This window comes from Melopsittacus undulatus, chromosome 5, assembly GCF_012275295.1.
Source record: "Melopsittacus undulatus isolate bMelUnd1 chromosome 5, bMelUnd1.mat.Z, whole genome shotgun sequence".
NCBI classification, from domain to species: Eukaryota; Metazoa; Chordata; class Aves; order Psittaciformes; family Psittaculidae; genus Melopsittacus; species Melopsittacus undulatus.
This window is the reverse complement of record NC_047531.1, coordinates 81,375,786-81,395,509: the sequence shown is the minus strand read 5'-3', so window position 1 is coordinate 81,395,509 and position 19,724 is coordinate 81,375,786. Positions and strand designations below refer to the sequence as shown.

The window sequence follows — 19,724 nt, the reverse complement described above, 5'->3', positions numbered from 1 at the left end:
TTAGTGTGTTAAGTCCTGCAGCAATTTAGCATTCTTGTTCAGTCATTTTCCTTCCCTGTACCCTACCGTCCTGCTGCAATGCTGTTCAAAGGCCCTCTCGCCTCAGATCATCAGTGACGTTCCTCAGGCTGTGTGTTCATTATGAAATGTATTGTGTGTATAGCTGCTCGCATCATTTCCAAATGCTTTTAATAGCAAGAACCGTGTTAATACAGCGTGGTTTGTCATGAACTAAATTTACAACTTGGTAACATCTCTCTTCCACTTACCCAGCCTGCCTGAAGCTGGGAGTGAGGATGGTGTGTGCGTGTTATGTAGCTGGAGTTCTCTTAACTGTGTGTTGTTAAAGGGCTTTCCTGCCTCCCACCACTGTTGCATGCTCTGCTCCAGTGGAATCCAGAGAGAAGCTTGCTGCTGTGTGTGAGCTTGAGCAAGTGCCCTTTGCTGCACTGCTCCACAGGTCAGCAGTGCTCTCCCGTGCTCACAGTATCTCTCTGCCATGCTGCATATCTGAATTGAGCGCTCTGCGTGTGCAGTGTGGGTGTACCGAGCTGTTCCAAGGCGGTGACCTTCCTTGTGTTCCCAAACTGAATGCTGCAGGTCACAGGAAGTGCAAGTACATCACTTGGAGTCCAAATTCTTTCAAAGGATCTTCTGGGAATAAAGGCTCATTGCTCTTTTTCTTAGGTTTTTTTCTTTTTTCCCTTCTGTCTGCTAATAATTATGGCTTCTTGTCCACTGTTTTCTCCCCCTTTAAAAAGACTAGGGAAATAACAGTTTCCTTTTTCTTCCTGAGCTGAGTTTGCTACAGTAGCTGTAGGGCAAGTAAACTTTTTGCTTCTTCCTGGCATAAGAATACTTTTTATTTGAGAGAAACTATAAATCTAAAATAACAAAAAAAACCCCATAGCTTGACCTTTATTAGTTAGGAAAATAGTGATGTAATTAAATAGCTGCTGGAAGGACCAGTAAGATCATATAGGCTTGTCATTTTCCTGGCTCTGCTTTCCAGAAGACCCTGAACTTTGCTAAAATTAGTTCCTAGCCATTGCAGCTATAATGCCTCATGGGGCTTTAAGTTTGCATTGAGGTAGGTACTCACCTGGATGAACAATCCTATGAAGTTTAGACTGAATAAAGCTGGAGAGATGACTGGTGAGGGGCTGAGCAGAGTTCCCTGCTGCCCCATCCAACCCAATCTCTCCCTGCTGGAGCCAGGAACTGCTGGCCAGATGTACCTGCATGCCATGCAGCCTTTCTCCATCCCTCGCCTGGCCTGCTGGAGCATGAGAGCAATGGGACAGCCATGCAGCAGGGAGAGCCTCTCCCTTCAGTCCAGGTTAGAGGCAACCTCCTCAGGGAGCGCTCTCATCAGCCCCACAGCCCCTTCCTCCTTTTTCGCCCCACACCCTGCCCCTTCAGACCATCTCGGGGGTAATTGCAGCTGCTTAAGGGGAGCAAATGGCTCCAGCTCTTGGATCAGTGGGTATGTGTGTGTCTGGATCATTCTCCCTCGGGGTTCATGACTAGACTGTGTCTTCACAGCACCGACTATAAAGGATTTGTGACTGACATGAAAGGACTCGGAAAACATTCAAAATTGGTTTAGCCCTACCCTGGCACCTTCATCTGCTTTCATGATGTTCAAGTATGAGAGTCAGAACTCAGCTTTCTGGGACTCATCCAGCCTTGATTCAAGGAAACGGATATTTAGACGGTGCTGCATTAAGTCAGTGCCGTAACCCTCTAAGAAATGCCCTTTGAATCAAAACAGCTCCTTTATGTTCAGACAGAGAAAATGCTCAGTGTTAGCCTGGGTTAGCAGACTCTCCTGTTGATCTTGTTCAGTGCTCTCATACTTGACTTTACAGCGCCATTGGGTCATGCCTCATTTCAGCTCTTGGGTTTGCACTGCTGCCATATGGGAGATCCCGGCTGCAATCCTCAATCTGTTGCAAATCTGATGGAAAATGTTGTTGTAAAGCACTGTACTTAAGCAAGGAGTTGAGGAGACTTTTAGTGGCTCATTGACCCTTTGAAAAGACACTGAGGATGGATTATGTGAAGTTCAGTCTTAAACCATTTCCTGAGCTCCTGCGGATTTATTGGATTCTGTCTGTACTAACAAAGCTTATTTTTAACTGTGTATCGGCATCCTTGTATAAAGGCTCAAAAATTACCTTTGCATTTATTAGAGCTGACTTCACAGGGTTGGATTGACATAGTCTTAACAATGTTACCTGGTATAATTTTAATTAAGAGAAGTAGAGCCCTTGGATAGGAAGTTAACCTTAATTGTTAACACAGTACAATTACATTTCTCAGTATCTAGTTAGTAATTACACAGAACTCATTGCAATATGAAAAGACTGGAAACAGAAGCGTGGGGGTATGTAGAATAAGTTTTTTACAAACACTGCCTATCTCAATTGTTCTACTCTTAATAATTTTCTCCCTTTTGTCTTAAACTGCACTATTTTTGCTGTACATAGTTTGTAATAGCAGCCTGTTCCTTTGCTTGTGATGAATGGTTTTAAACAGCTAAAGCAGTGATGTTTGTATGTCATGAGATGCTGCAAGGCAGTGATTGACTTTTCCCTTCCCTGGTGAGTGTTGACAGAAATTCTGAGGGCTCAGCCAAAAGCACTTGAATTACAGGGAAGACGGGATACAAATCTGTACTCCCTATTTTTGACTCACTTGTAGGGAGTGGTAGTACAGGACAGTGAGCATTTCAGCTGTGACCTTTCGGGCATCCGGCATATTTATTGTCCAGCCAAATGCTGAAAAAGCCCTAGTGCCATTGGCCTTTAAGGTTTGGATTGCATGCAGGGGACTGTAGTTTTAGCATAGAGTAACAGCTCTGAGTTTAAGTTGTCTTTTCTTGCTTTCCCTGAGGGAAGCCTGAAACAATATGGTAAAGAGATGTGCTGGAGCCCCCGAATGAGTTGGCAGCAGGGCCCTGAACGTGAAGCCAGAAGCCTGTGCCTTGCCAGACCACACTGCAGTGTAATTACCAGATAGCATTGCTGCGACTCCAGTGGTGAAGTGCGCCAGGGTAGATGGAGATCTGCATCACCCTCCTGTTGCTTGTGGTACTGGCATCTGTCGTGGTGTCCTTCCAGTGCTTGTTTTACACGAATGTGACTCTCTCTGAGCATTGGATAAACTCCATTTACCCTGCTCTGAATGAAGAGTTGAATTCTGCAGTGTTATCTGGGTTTGTGGGTCTTTTTGAAAGAAGGAAGTTCATGGATTTCTTTTGGCAAGAAATGTGAAGTAAACGCAAAGATGTAAAGCTTCCTAAATTACCCATCCTTTCCCTGGGAAACTTGATGAAACATTGGGTTACTCTGAGACTTTCTAGTGACCAAATGTATCTGGCTTCATACAGAACATCTGAAAGAAACTTTTGGGAAGGAGAGCCATGGAATAAACAGCAAATGAAATCAGTTTACAGCTCTGTCTCATTTGTATTACCAGGGGAGGAGGAGAGCGATTACTTCTTGGCAAATTAAGATACATAAAAGAATTTTATATAAAGATTGTAAGTGCTCTAATGAGTAAGAATTGGTGATGTAAGCAGGAAGGGGAAATGCATTATCACCAGCTGCATTGCTGCCACATACGTGAGGGTTACTGTGGTTTAATGAGCCTGGCAGCATCTATGGTAAGCTGTCTAAGTGATTTCATCTTGCAGCAGGTGATTCTCAGCCCATGGGTCCCCAGGTTGCATAAAGGAAAGGGAAAAAGATCCTGAATTAAAAAATGTGATGGTGTATGTTGGCAGCCCTGTACTTGAGGCACGTTTTTCTGCAGCAGAGAGCTTGCCGGCTTCTCTGTGCAGCAAGCTGTTCAGCACTGCACACACGGCTCATACAGATCTTCCCAATCTGTCCTTCTCTACAGTTCATTTCTCATGCTTTCTGGTTTATCTAGACCACCCTCTGTAGTGCATTTATGTAGTCCTGTCTAATACTCGCCTTGACTTGCATCCTCTTTAATTTAGGGTTCTGTAAGTTTGACATCTGCTACACTTTGTCTTTGCTGGTGTCAGAGATGTGCTTTATGCCTGAGGAGTGTACAAGATAGTAAATGAGGAATGAATGGGAAGTGAAGGTTGTGATGGACCTGAGTAACTGTGTGTTTTTGGTGGAAATCAAAGTAAAAGGGCCTTTGCCTCTTTTTGGGGTTGTGCTCCCGTTTATAATGAAAATCTTAACTACTGATTCCTTACGATCATAAAAGCACTTAAGGCAACCACTGGGAAGTCCTGAGGTACAAATTCAGAACAACTCACCTGTATGCTTATGTCTTCCTTTGTACCATACTCCATAAACCCAAGTGTTTTAGCAAGTGATGACTTGCCCTGTAGATAAAGCAGGAGCTGTATTTACTGTTAGGTCAAGCATGGAAGCCTCTTTGTTTCTCTCCACAAATTTATAGGATTCTGTTGGGATATTTGAGGATAGAAGAAACTGAGGCAGAAACATGGTTGTGGAGTCTCCTACATTGGAGATATTCAAGGTCCGCCTGGACAAGTTCCTGTGTGATGTACTCTAGGTTACCCTGCTCTTGCAGGGGGATTGGACTAGATGATCTTTTGAGGTCCCTTCCAACCCTTTGGATTCTGGGATTCTGTGAAAGCATTTTCTCTATAAGACACCATCACTGAAGGAATCTCTCATACTGTCTGTGGAGGAGGCTCTAGCAAGAGTAAATCACCCTGCATGGAAGCAGGGTGGGTTGGGTTGTAGAACGTGGGAGTTATGGTGGTGACTTTCATGTCTGTTTCTCCCATCTCCATTGCTTCCACCATCCCTTCCATGAGAGAGCAACACATGCTTGTAGGTGTGGCTCAACGGCATGGGCTCTGCAGTCTTCCAGTGAAAGCTTTAGATTTCACCCAGTACTTCTGTGTAGGTGACAGGGTCTCCCTGTGCTCCACCACCCTTCAAAATATGGTCCTGAAGATGGTCCTTTCCCCAGTTTACATGGTGGAAAATGACCTGTTTAAGTGAAGTTGAAGTCTTTTTGCTGTCACCCCAACTTTACACAGCAGTTAAAAATCTGTTCTGCTAAATTACTGGATTCTAGGAACATCTTTGTGTGGGATGTTTAATAGGGACATCCTTGTGTAGGATGTATCTGGCTTCTAATATTAACTGTCCCCTGTGGGAAAGATGGTTATTAGGTGATTTCTAAATAAAGATGCAATGCAACACATACTTCATGGTGCACTTGTTTGCCCTCAGCATCTTGTAAGTAATTCATTCACATCTGACTTTCATTTGGAGTCTAAACAAAGTTTGCCTCTTGCCTTACAAAACCAAACCGTCCTTCCGTAAAACAAACTGACCAACTGCTTAAACATGAAATATTTATTCATATTTCATGTGAAATATGAAACTAGCTTTCACTGAACTAGTTTCTACTTGGCTGCTATGGTGGTTAGAGCTGCTTGTTCTTCTGTAACAGTGAAAACTGGGTGGATGAAGTAAGAGAGTTTAATAGGACTAAGTTGAGTGGAAAGCTTTTAAGTGAAGATACTGCTTTCTGGGTCAGATGTCCCCACACAGTTCGTCAGGCTCTGCTATGATGCATTTGTCAGAGGTAATTCATTGTGATTCAAGGCTTATTATTTTTGTTGGATACCTTTAATTTTATTCTCAGGCTCTATTTTGTTCCCAGCCTCAGTGTTTCTAAGCTCTATTCCATAAACCTCTTCACTTTGCTTTTGACACACTGCAGCGCTTGGCTTGGAGCCCTGGGCTGTAGATGCCAGCGCCCTGCTATTAATAAGAGCCAGACTATTGCAGCTGGAGAGAGATCATCTCATCACAGGACAAATCCAGATCTCCTAACAGGACCAGTGTCTTTACACTGCTGTCAGGACACATGTTGTTCTTGACCTGGGGCTTTTGCTGCAGCAATGGAGCTGTTTAGGCAGCTGTGGCCGTCCAGCTCCGCCTCACATGGAGCCTGTCAGCTGTGGTCATACAAGGCTTCAGTCAGAGGGCTAGATAAAGTGCTCTCTGACAAGTGGATTACTATTGTAGACATGGTTTGTGTATCAGGACTGTGGAGAGCATAGGAGGAAGCTGATGCTGGTGACTTTTTAAACTGTTGTGAAATGGTGTCTGGACTTGAAGTAATGGTCCAGAAGGGAAAAATTATATTGCATCATGTTTATCCTATGCATCTTCCGCTCTGCCCACATCTTTTCTGTTTTGTACTGCATTCTTGATATTTTCCCTGGAGACAAAAACTGGCTTTTTTTTCTGTTATCACAAGAGACTAAAAGCTAATGAAGGTTTTCCTCTAAGGATAATGCCATCTAATTGTCAGTGAAAGGGTATTTAATGCTAGTAGCAGCATCCTTACTCCTTAAATAAAGTGATGTAATAGATTGGTTATAAAGAAGATAGAATAAACCAGAAAGGCTTATGGAGGCATGGGGACGAGATGTTTGCATTCTGCTTTAATGGTGCAGAAGCATTTGTTTCTAAGGACTCAGACAAATAAAATCTCCTGTTGTCTATCTGCTAAGGGCAGAGAGGGAGGGGTTGAGCCTCAGTTGCCACTGGTGGCTGTGGGACTTGTCCTCGGGTTGCTCAGCCCTGGCTGGGGGTGGATGTACATCCTGGCTCTGCAGTGTGCTCCCCTTGCCTGCCCTGGCTGCTTGGCACCTCTCAGGGTAGATCATTGCTTGTTTCTGGCCCTCGTCCCTCCCGTTTTTCTGAAGCAGGGATAATTTGATTGTTCTTATCCCCAAATAGCTGAGGTTTTTGATATTGATGGCTCCTAGGGCAAAACCACCCCACATAGATTGCAAATAATCTTGATTTGGCTTGTAAGCTTTTGTTCCCTCTGTAGTCCTTACAAACAGTGTTGTTTGGTTGCTTTCAGTAGTGCCTCTGGGTTGCTTCCGTTCCCTAGCTTTGTGGGATGCAATGTGCATTTCTCCTTTCCTGGGATGAAGAGGAAGGTGGCTGCAGTTTGTAGGTGACAGCTGTGGAGAGGGATCTCGCTTTCTGTTGCAGCTGTGATGGAGGTGGATTGACGTGGGTCTAGTCTGCCCCTGCTCTTTCCCAAGTGTGAGCTCATCTGCTTCTGCGCTGCTCCTGTCCCATCTGCCGGCTTGAAGGCATGGGCCATTTGTGGATCCAGTAGCACCCAGCAGCATCCAGCATTATTTGTGGGTATCTAAAAATGAAACACGGGGAGAAGAACAGTGTGTTGCAGCCTTTCCAGGAAGTGGAAGGAGGGCAGGGAAAGGACGTTATTGTGCTTGTAGGTATGGGGATGGCAAAGAGCTGCCAACTATCCCTCAGGTGGCAGAGCTGACAAAACATATTTCAGTTTTGCCCTGTGTGTGTTGGCCTTTCGTCTACCATGACCTGTGATTGTTCTCTTTGGACCTCTTTGTTTTCACTATCCTTTATTTCCAGATCATCTTCTTCCTCATTTTTGTCTTGGTCTGTGGTTTCTCCCAGTGTCTCTTATGTTGGCCACACAGGAACTGGTACGTGCTCTGGGTACCCACGTGCAGATGTTGAGAGAGCATCTGCAAGGCCAAACAAAGCAGGGGATTGTTGAGTTCTTGCAGCAGTTCAGTTCTGTGTAAGGTTAATTTGGATGTGTCTCCTCTACATGCATAGTAATTTCTCCCAAAGATACAAGAATGTGGCACCTATTCAGATCTCTTTGCCTTCTGCCCAATGTGGTCATAATTGACTAGGGAGTTGAAAATTTAATAGGGTGAGGATTGACAAACAACACGATCACATAAGCTTCATTTCCTTTAGAATCCAGGCCAAAAATGTGTTGGTGAGGGTTTTATTCTGCAGTCATGTGCTTTCAAACTGTGTGGAACAATGTGATTAGTAGAAATGGTATTTTTAGGATTATTTGCAGTGCATATGAAAACACGACAGCTGAATCCTGTTGTGTGCACGTATATTAGCATATAAGCAACTTAAAAGGGTTGAAACAACTGAAGTGCCTGTGTGGAGAAATAGCAAAATAAATGTATAAAACTTGTGAAGCTGACAGCATGTAGTTATGTTGATCCTGATTTCTAGGGGGTTTAACTCAAATCTTTTGGCTGCTTCTTCTTAACAGCAACAGCAAGATGTTGTTTTGTTTCTTTTCCTTGTAGTTGCTTTCCGGTTTTGCTGTTTGCATAGCTTCCACCTCACTTCTCCGCTCTGGAAACACAGAATTCAGATGCATGTGCCTCGCTGACAGGATTTTGTTTGTGGTGTTGGAGCTATTTAAGCTCCTTCTAGGAATGACAGGGTTTTGTTGTGACTGAACTTCAAAGTGAAGGATGCCCATAACAATTCAGGGTAATTGAAGAGCAGGCATCTTCCTGGAAAATGGTATGGCAAAACTTATGTGTGAGCTGGATCCATTTTTGTTAAGGAATGTCTTGTGGTTTTTACCAGTAGAGTTGGGAAGGAAGACAGAAACCAGTACGTGGCAATGCCAGTCAGATTAAGAAGATGAACGACAAGGCAGCGCCTTTTGGCACTCGATGGACCATGTCAGGGTTGAAGGTGTCCCATAAACCTCCAAGAGGCATAAGGAGGCTTCTCTTGGCTCTTTTGCATAGGTAAAAGAATAAGACCAAACTGGTGCCTGTCAGAGAGAAAACACTTTCACATAACCTTTTTGTGTTAGCTTAGCGATAGCAGTGTTACAGCCCATTGTGGTTGTCTCACCCTAAAAAGCAGTCTCCTCTAATGAAACTCTTGAAGCCTCTTGGCTTCCAGAAAGAGGGCTGCTTGAGATGCAAGCTGGTTGAGTGGTGTTTGCACAAGGACAGAAGTGGTGCCTGAAGATAGCTGTCCACCCTACATGCACCAGGTTGCTGGGTGATGAACAGGATCAATGGCTTTAGTCACCTTGGTGTCAGCAAACTTGACGTATCTATGAAGGAGGCAGAATACTGAGAAAAACTAGTCTTTGGTGGTATGAAATTCAGTGAAATCTGCGATTAAGCTCATAAAATAATCTTCCATATCTTCCAGTCACTTCTACATCTTCTGTCAACTGTCGTCTGCATTTTCACAGACGACAAAACCACATAACCTGTTGCTTTGGCTTGTAGAATTAAAACCAAGCACTAGCTGACAGGAACTGCATGGAGTGGTGCTCAGATTTAGAGATGGACTTGGAGATTAGCATAAAATTAGTCATAGATTAGTCATAAATTTTTTCCTTGTATAAATCATGTCTAGTTTCACTTAAAATCTGATAAGTTGGTGGTTTGAAAGCTTTTGTTTAAACCTTATGCAGTTTGTTCTTGCTGCTGGTCTTGCAAGTGCTGCATTACATGGCCTGTCTGGTGTTATTCTCTGAGTCAGTAGATTATTTATAGTATTTTATTATACTTCCAGAAAGTGTTTCTTTGCTGTGGCAATTGGCTTTGTTGTTTGTATCCTCCAATGGTAGTATTTTGATCCAGTGACATTTGTGCTTGCACATTGTTCAAATATACTGTTTTGTGGTAGAAAAGTTGTTGTATGAGATAGCAGCAGCTTGGGTCACTGGAGTTAATTATGTGGCTAGTTTTGTTAAGGTCCCTTTAGTTTTCACTTTGGTTTCTCTGTGTGCCAGACCCCCTGGTTTTGGATTGAAGTTTGTCTTTTAAGATCAAGACTGGCACTTCCAAGATGGATAAGTACCGTTTTGGGTTTCAGCTATGGCTGTAGTAATATCCAAAACCAGACTGGTTTGTTCTTGTGGATGCTGTGTTTTTTGTCTGTGTGAAGAGGTATGCAGCCTCCTAGAGAAATGAAGATAAAGTCTACAGCATCTGTGGTTTATGTGTTTCTCAAAGTGCAGCTACCCTGTCCCATTGTAAGAGATCTGTTACGCTTTTTGCAGCAGCTGAAAAATGTACCCAGGGACAGATTTAAATGAAAGAGAGATTGTGTGTTGGTGGGTGATACTTGGTGTGGACAGGTGATGTATACAAACATGGGGAAATTACTCAAGCTGCAGCCCTGATTACTTCTGTTGAGGTTCAAACCAGCTTTTGCCTAAAGGCCTTTACAACAAATTGTACCATGTAGTGTACCAAAATAAGACATGTATTGATGACTTCTTTTCCATGGGAAACCATTAGGTCCTCATATCATTCAAGCTATGAGTGTTTCTTCATTGCTTTGTTTCTTGGCTTTAAATCCTTCAGCCACCTTTCGAAGGCAGGTTAACTGGACATGATAAGCTTTCATCGATGAGTTCCTTGGAAATGCACACATTATTAATCTTCCTTCATACATTTTTGAATCAGGTTCTATCTGGTAGCTATTGATTCATTCTTTAAAGAGGAAAAAAAAAGGAAAAATGGCCTATTAACACAGACTAAAAGCAGAGCTCATAAGCATCAAATACACTTCTCAAGCAAGAATCTTCTCAATGTAAGCTTGATACAGGTGCTTTGTAGTGCCCGGGATGAGCTAGGTGTTCATAGAATCAGAGATTACCAGGTTGGAAGGGACTTCAGGAATCATCTGGTCCAGCCTTTCTTGGTGAAGCATGACCTAAACTAGATGGCCCAGCACCCTAAAAAGTGTCCAACATGGGGAAATTCATCAACTGTTACGTTAGTATTATCAATATTAGTATAGTGTTACTCCACTATCTATTACTGTTGGAAAGGGTGAAAGTTCTGCAAAATTTCTAATTTATATAGGTCTGGGGGAAGCTGAATAATGAGATTGCAGAAGTGCCTGTGCATGTCTTGACAAGGAGGAGCTGTGTCTGTGCGGGGGCACCTGTGGAAGCCTGTGTGAAACCACAGCTCAGCCAAGCTCCTGGAAGTGTGTCTGGGCTTTTGGGAAGAGGTATTTCGGCTGCAGGTGGAGGGTGCCTGGAAGAAGCTGAGCACTTGCTCATTTTGTGCATGTGTCAGACAAAGGGTAAGCAGAGGAGGCTTCTTGCCACCTTTTCTCCTGGCAGTCAAGCTGCAGAAAGGGGTGGCTCAAATGAGATCCAAGCAATACTACATTGAGAAAAGGGAGACTTTTGCTTTCCCACTGTGAAAGGATAGGAGGTCAGGATGTGTGCAGAGCTGCTGACCAGCGGGTAAGCACTAACTGTTGTCAGATGTTTCCTGGAGAGGCAGCAGTGCTGGTTTGGAGGGGTCAGTGTTACACACAGTGTCTGTTTCCATTGCAGGACACAGTGCCTTGTCTTGACCTTCACCATGAATTCCAAGAAACATTCCCTGTTTGGGAAACCATGGCCACCACCTTCTGTGCTGTTTCCTGGTGCTGGCTGAGCTTTGACTGCTTGCTGATGCTGTCCTCAGCAGCCACAGCCCTTCTGCCCAGGTCCCTTGTTCCTGTGTGGTTTCTTGGTGCTGAAAGGCCAAAGTCCATTGCCAGATGCCTTGTCCTCGTCGTGTAAATGGTCTGATTATAAAACATGGTAATCAAGCAGTCACTCAATCAGTTGATTCAGGCATATGCGTGTGTAGGAGGCTTAGCTCCTGGAGTGCTTTGGGATCAGAGGGGGTGGTGGAAGACAGTTAAATACAAACTTTTGTGAGTCCTGTTGCCTGTGCACTTGTCTTTGAAAAATATAGGAAGAATGTCATAGTAGCTTTTAAATTGAAACACAGGCAGGCAGACATGAAGCAGGTGTGTGGGAAGGAGGGGTAATTTGAATTGTGCTCTGGGTCCCGTGTTACAGAGTCATTTTTTAACTTTTAATAGAGAGGAGGGGCTCTTTCAGATCATGTAACTTGAAGCCCTTCTTTTCTCCATCAGATATGATTAGGCAAGGCAGAACTTTTGCATTCTTCCAAAAGTGTTCCTGAAACAAAGCTTCCAGCAGGAGCAAAGCAAAGGAATAGTGCTGCAGCTTTCGTGTTAAGCTGTGCCCCTAAACACAGTGCAACATGGGAATCTTCAGGTCTTTAGGCACAGGATTGTATCCAGTTGAAATTCATACACCAGGTAATTGCATGCAAGCTGCTTCTTGAATTGGAAAAAGAATGGATAGCTATTGTAGAAAACCCTTGACTGGCAAGGTAAAGTATCATTGCTGAATGTACAAGGTCGCAGGATTAGTATTTGTTTTCATCCTGGTTAAGAGGTTATTGTCTGGAAGGGACACAAATGTTTATGTCGTGCACCTCTTTTGTCTGTCTTTATGTTTATCTTGAACTACCTTTTCTTTCTTTTTCCCTGGGAATACTTGAAGGGTTCCTTCGGGGTCACCTATACCTCCCAGTGCTCTGTATGAAAGCAGAAACCCCAATTAACTCTTATCTCACCAGGTTTGCCTGGCCTCGCACTCCTTAAATGATCATTCCAATAAATGGGCTCTGGATCATGAGTGTGGCTTTCTGGGAGGTTGTTTTTTGTTACTGAAATTGAACTTGGGTTGAACTCAGCTGGAGAAGTCCCGTCCCCCAGAGGCCTGGCTGCCTGCCTGCCCTCTGCTCAGGCTCTGTTGCACGTTTATCGGGTGTGATGGAAGAGCAGCTATTGCCCCGGTTGCCATTCATGGGTGATAATTTCCCCTTCCAGCTAAACCAGTAAACCTTCACCCTTTCCCAGAGGTGCCAACAAGTCCCAGTTTTCACTCGGTGTCCCTGAGCCTCCAGACTTCCCTCAGGGGCTGTCAGCCTTTCTGGCATCCTAATGCAGCTGGCAGGGTAAAGCACTTGGATCTCTGTGTCTTGTTCAGGCAGGAGAAATACTGTGCTGAACGTCACAGCCAGCCCTATAGAAATCACTTATGAAAAGAGTCTTTATAGGTGAGGGTGTGCAAGAGAATTTCCCTTATCTCTAGGGTTAGAGAGAGTCTGAGATTTCTGGGGAAGTGGTGTGGTTGCCCAGCCAACAGCTAAGCATCACACAGCTGTTTGTTCACTCCCATCTGTGGGATGGGGAAGGGAGTCAGAAAGCTAAAAGCGGATTGAGATAAAGGCAGTTTAATAGGTAAAACAAAAGCTGCTCACCCCAGCACAGCAAAACAAGGAATTCATTCATTACTTCCCATGGACAGACAGGTGTTCAGCCATCTCCGGGAAAGCAGGGTTTCATCACGCATAATGGTTACTTTGGAAGACAAACACCATCACTCCAAACATCCTCACCTTTCCTCCTTCTTCCCCCAGCTTTATATGCTGAGTATGATGCCATATGGTATGGAATGTCCCTTTGGTCAATTGGGATCAGCTGCCCTAGCTGTGTTCACTCCCATGTTCTTGTGCACCCCAGCCCACTCACTGATGTGGTGAGGTGAGAAAAGGCCTTGACAGTGTAAGCACTGCTCAGCAGTAACTAAAACATCCCAATGTTATCAACACTGTTTCCAGCACAAACCCAAAACACAGCTCTATACAAGCTACTATGAAGAAAATGGCAATGTCCCAGCCAAAACCAGCACAGGCAGTTCATTAGTAAAAACTGAGTTTGAGGAAGGAAGGAAGCAGGGGGGCAGGAAACGCAGACCGCTTCCCTAGCAGCCTTTGAAACAAACTGAATCCTTGTGATGACAGCTCACAAGGTAGGGTCAAAGGCAGTTAGTTCACTTTTGAGGAATGCAAGTGTTCCCTTCCTCATTAGATAGCGAGTGGCCATACAGCTTGCCTGCGGTGTGGGCTGTGCATGTGTAACTCTGACTCTGTTGAGAAGGAAATGACTAAACTGTCTGTCAAACCACAGTAACAAGAACATCTTTGATATACCAAAATAGTCAGGGTAGAGAGGCTTGGGAATAGCTGTGGTGCTGCCGGCATGCCACGCTGGCAGGAACACATCAATTGGTGGTCAGTGCTCTTGGGGAGCATGACTCTCCCGTGCTTAAAGACAGTGTCAATGGAGGGAGACACACACAGCAGTGTGGGGTGAGAGCTTCATTCTGAAGAGCTGCCAGGACTTCCCTGCGCTGGAGAAGATGGATGAGGAAAGTGGGGCAGGATTGTTGACCGCAGCTGAAGTGGGTGTCAAGAAGGACAGAGCAGTGATGACAGCAGCCGGCCCCACACAGTAGTGTGCCGCATCAAAATCCTGCAGCCGCTGGGCTCCACATCTCCTTCCCCTCTGCCCCACTGCTGCCTGTGGGTCTTGGCACTCTGGGCAGGGGGAATCCCAAAGATCCTGTCAGTTTGTGAGCCTCGCCTGGTTCAGCTGGAGTAAATATTTGTAATGAAGGGAAGAAGCTCTAATTGTAGGTTTTCTATTTCAGTGCTTGGTATTACTTTAAGCAGACTAAAATAACACTGTTAACTAACTTCTTTTCCCCTAGCTTTGTAGTTTCATACGTGACATTCTGCACTACCCTTTATAGAAACCTCAAATATTGTTTTTTCCCTGCCTACCACGTTTTGTCTCTTTTTCCATCTGACAGATGTTTTTTTCCTGTGCTGCACAGGGCTCAGTACATAATTGTTCTGTTGCAATAGCCTGAAGCCCCAGTCCTGTGACAAAGAGTCTGCTTGCACAGGCTCATATGTCCCGGTCATTTGTGTTTGGTGTAGGTTTTTTCCCCTGGTGTTTTTGTTCAGTCTAATCTAAAAACTGCTCTGAGAAGCAATGAACACCCAGTCATTTATGTGCCCTGAGACCATCTATTACAGCTTTTTCATATCTAGACCTGAAAATGACCCCTTCTTTTTTGTCTGTGTGCTTCGTCTCCATCATGCACAGGCTGATTTCTCTCTGTTCTAGTTTACACCTTCCGGATATGGATATTTGCAGTTGGTCTTCGTTGCTCAAAGTCAACTTAATCTGTGTCTCTTTAGACCGGCATGTTTGGGGTTTATTTGTTTGAGCTTCTCTGCTTTCTGATCATGTTACTTGCTTGTCCTGAGCTTATATCAGTTTGTCAGGGTCTGTTCTTGCTCTTGGCGTGACTTTTATGTTCAGAGAGCAGCATCTCCGCATGCTGATGCAATGTCCCAGGTGAGTTAGACTGAAGGATCCCTGGTTGTTTCAATCCTTCTGCCAGATGTATTTCACCAAGTAGTCACATCTGACTTACTGACTCTTAAGTCCGTTCTAATGAAAGTTCATGTAATTGCTTAGGTTTGGAGGTTTTTTGTTATTGGTCTGGGTTTTATTCCCCAAACTTCCCTTTTTCACATTCAGAGTTTACCCAGAACCTTCTCCTGGAACAGTTTTGTCTAGCTTCCCACACCAAATAGCTCTTAGTTTGACCACAATCTGTAGATGGGAGTATTATGACTAAAACTTTCTGTCAAACCACAGTAACAGAGAACATCTTTGATTTACTAAAATAGTAAAGAGACTCAGAAATAGCTGTTGGGAATGAGTCGTAGGGTTGGTTCAGCGCTACGGGCTGCTCTGACTTCACTTTAAGCTCTGATCTCTAGACCTTCAGCAACATGGGGTGCTATTGGGTTTTTTGGAAGTCACAATAGTGAGAAGAAAGCCTTACAAGGCATCATTCACCATCTTCGTTTTGTGTTATACGGATATTGTCAGCTGGGGATGTGGAGGGTGGGCACAGGCCCACACAATACCAAGAAATAATGTTGCTGGGAATTATTTGGAATAAACAAGCTTGTTTCCTGTTTGTACATCAGTTGTCATCCTTGAATCTCTTGGTATTGGCTTTTTTAATGCTGTTATGTACGTCATCCACTGTGCTTCCTGTATCTGGTGTCACTTGACAATAAACTGTAAGATATCACTGTTAAGCCACCTTGAACTTTTTAGTGATTAATTACATTTCTTAATGTCTTTCTCTTCAGTGTCAGAAGTTTATATGGATCAGTGGTACTTGCTCAACAGTGACAGTGGAGATCAGCACTAAGTCTGCTCCTCTGGGTGAGTAATCTAACCCACCACATCACTGATAGCTATTGTCTACACATCTGCTGGGGTTTTTTTCTTGATACCTTACATAACAGCTCCTTTAGGCTTTTATTTCAAATGTCATTAAAATTGTGCTGTATGTGGCTTCCAGCAGGAGTTGTAGAAGAATGTCATACTACTTCTGCTTGTATAGACATCCATTTACTTGGTATCTTAAAGGATAGCCATCACTTAACACAGCCTGAGCTGCTGATTAGATTCAGGGAGGCTTTACACATTTTAAAGATGATGGATTTGAAGTCCACATATGGACTGTGGCAGGGTAATGAAGTATATTTTGATTATCCGAGAGATAAAACTGAAATAACCACTGGACCTGTTGTGTGACATATGGTGGGCTCAGGGAGTACCAGTGCTCCAGCACGAGGCCCACTGGACTTGCCATTCCTGCGTGATGCAGCTGTGCTGTGCACATGCAGTTAATCTGATTCAGCAGGTCTATGTCAACATGCAGAGAAACTGCAGAGGGCTTTCAGATTACCAGGACAAGTTCATGTGAAAACACATTCAGCAGGATAGACTTATCAGTTACATTAGCCCTTGGAAATGGCCTGGTTTATGTGACTTCAAGGAGCAGCATTTTGCATTCAGTCTAGACTGATTTGATCCAAGTAGCCTAGTGCATGTAAGAGCTGGCAATCTTGTTTTGGGACTGGTTATCTCTCATCTACTTTGGTTTGGATGTTACAGTATGATATAGCATGCTTTAGCATCCTAAATTCCAGATGGAGAGCTGTGTCAAATTGTGTCTGCACTTCCGCCATGCACCCATCCCACAGCTTCAGAAGTGGTTATCACCTACTGTCTCCCATCCTGGTCACATTTCTTCAGTTTTATAGTTGCTTATCACAGTTTCAGGGATTGTACTCCAGCTGGCCCTGCACTCCAGCTTGATTTGAGTCAATCATAGCTGTAAAAGCATCGTTGGAAGTCTGATGTTGGCTGGCCGCCACACTCTACTGTATGCATTTGGAGACGCTTGATCTGCTGGCATCACTGTGCAAATGTCATGCCTTTGCTGGAATTCTCTGCCTCTTTGCTCTCCAGATGCTGTGCTGGTTCCCTTCCTCAGGAACAGCAGAAGTTTTAGGACCTAAATCTGCTTTGTTTTCCCAGTCACTTGAGCTGCTGGTTCAGGGAAGGGGGTGTGTGTCCATGTCCATCCTAGGCTGTTAGGAGCAGGTGCTCAGTTCTTTCTCTGTTCCCGTAGCTCCAGTGGCGGCATGTTTCTGGTATTTGGAGGCATGCTGTCTGAGTCAGGCCTGTTGCCCTCAGCAACTGGTCTGGAAGGCTGGAGCTGATTTCTTTGGCTGCTCCTTGCTTTCTCTGTTAAACAAATAAGTAAGAGCCTCTCCTAACAGGACAGCAAGAAATTCCCGTGCCTGACTCAGCACTGACAGGAGCAATGGGCTGTGTTTCAGGCTGCTGTCTGCTTCTCTCAGCCAGCAACACAGGCTTTCTCATTGGGTTGCCTCAAGTTCAGCCCAGTTGTCTGAGCTTCAGTCTCACCATGCAGAATACACCAGTGTGTTTCCAGTCCAGTTTCTGTGCCTTTGCCTGCTGCCTGTTTAGCTGTAGAAGCACGGTTTCTTATCCCATTGTTCCCTCTCTAGCAAGCACTGTGTTAAAAACATGGTGTGTCAGTCCAGCTGTGGACCACAGTAAGGCAACGTTTATGAGTAACCCAGAAAAGCTAAATAAGACTTTTAAAACAAGCCTTAATGGAGAGAGTTGAATATGGGAATTCACAAGTTGAATATGGGAAGGAAGGAAGTACAAGGCTACTTCTGTGTACTCATTATTACCTTTATTAGCACTAGCTGACTTGTCCTGCAGAGTCCAGCCCACACACAGCTTTTCTTGGGCTTTTAATAGTTGTGCTAAACTCAAAATAGTGATAACTTAAAACATTTCCCCAGAGCCTGTGGCTGCTCTGTATGTTTATGGGAGGTGTAATGCTGCCTGTGGCTAGGACACAAGGATTCCCCAGGCCATCCCCAGCCCTGTTCCTGTCTGGTTGCTGGAGCAGAGGGGCTGTACCGTGTGTGCAAGGCAGGCATGGGGCAGAGGAGCACTGGGGCCAGAGCATGGCAGTGGGGCAGGTGTGAGGCACAGCATAGCCTATGCTGCCACAGCTTCAGGGTGTTTAGGGCAGGCGTATTGCCTTCATGCTGATGTGTTACCCAAGGCTGCTGCACAGAAAATTGTCCAGTGCAAAGTAAAATTACTTATTTGTAAGAAATGTGATGCCTTCCCCTTGCCCACACCTCCCTCTGCCATAGCCCAGTGTGTTGTCAGAGCGGTATTAGGGCATTAAATGATACGGGGATGCTGGTCAAAGGTCGGTTTTGATCTGATTTGCTGCTGCGTTTGGTAAGAGTTAAAGGCACTGGGCTATTTTTTGGTTTCTGAGTTAACATTTCTCTTGTGTGAGTGACACCCTGTGTCCCATGTAAGCCTGTCAGCTGAGCAGTGATCCTGGACTGGAGGGGATGGGGAAGGAGAGTGCCACCCTGATGGAGGCAGGATTTTTCTGCTTGCTTTTTCCTCCCCTCCTCCTGAGAGGCAGTATTGCTGCTTGCAGAAAGCAGGATGTTATTACACTTGTTGCGTTTTATGTAATGTGGTTTGGGTAATGTAACAACATTATGCTCATCCACAGTACTGATGGCATCTCTAATATACATAAATCTCTGCAGAGAGAAAGGGAGTTGTATTTATATGTAAATAGTTAGCATACTGCCCTGTTTATCTAGCATGTAACCTCTGTTGCACACTGTATTTCCCTGCCTCCCATCCGGTCCTTTTTATTTAATTAACTTTCCCAGTCCTGACAGTTGTTTTAGACCCAGACAACATAAATTCATCCCACACAGAGCTTTCAGATCTCATTTCATTTCTTCCATTACTTCTTTGAGGAATTCTTTTTGCTCTCATCCAAGACTGAGAATGTGCAGTTTCCTTGTTTATTTAAACAAGCTTATTTTGTCTGCAGAAACCTTGTCAAATGATGTTTCTTTCCTACATTTATAATCCTGTGAGGTTTATGTATTGGGAATAATCTTTGTGAGCTGGAAGAAGATTGTCCAATCTTTTTTAAGATGTCCCACTTTCTGAGTGTTGCATCTCATTAGGAATATAGCTGGGTGTTTGTACGGCTTCCTTTTTCCTCTATATAGCTTGGGGGAAAAAGTATATCATTTCATCATCTAATAATAATGCTTGGCACTTTGTTTGCATCTTCAAAGAACGATATGGCTATGAATTGAATAATTTCTATAACATTGTGTAGTAGTTTCTCATTGTTATTTTACAGATGGGGAAAGTGAAAGAGAAATCAAGTGACCTTAGGCCATGAAAGAGGAAAGAAAATCAACTTGAGTTCCTGACTTCTTGACTTTTACTATTCTATGATTCTGTCCCACACATTTTTCCTGTTTAAATTAAAGAAGAGAAAAGAAAAAAAAAGAGATTAAAAAAAAACCCAAGGAAAAGGAGAGCTGTTTGATGATCTTGCCTAACCTTGTGGACTATTTGCTTACATGTGTTTGCTGGTGGTGGGTTTTTGGTGTTTGTTTTTAAGTGTGTCTCTACTGATGTGATTGTCACTTCTTAGTGTGTGGTTGGAGGTATGCGAGGAATTGTCTGGAGTTTATAAAGGCAAAACAGTGTGTGAATTGGGTTAGGGTTGCTGGGGAGGGGAGGGTGTCACTTCTGCTCCTTCCCTCCTCTTCCCTCTCAAACCAGAAGCAGGGGAAGCCTTTTCTGTAGTATGTGAAACATTTTTTCCCCATCTTGTTTTCCATCTGAGTCTGAGATGGGAAAAGTGAGCCATCCTAAGTGGGGACTGTGTTAACA

General features: G+C 44.1%; 1 protein-coding gene across 2 annotated transcripts in view; it reads left to right on the top strand.

Annotated features, from left to right (window-relative positions):
• PPFIBP1 (PPFIA binding protein 1) overlaps window positions 1-19,724 on the top strand; it is a 112,498-nt gene that overhangs the window by 16,475 nt on the left and 76,299 nt on the right. For both annotated transcript variants that reach the window (XM_034062823.1, XM_034062822.1), the window contains exon 2: window positions 15,743-15,818. The gene's annotated coding sequence lies outside the window, so the exon portion shown is untranslated. The remainder of the gene's footprint in view (window positions 1-15,742; window positions 15,819-19,724) is intronic.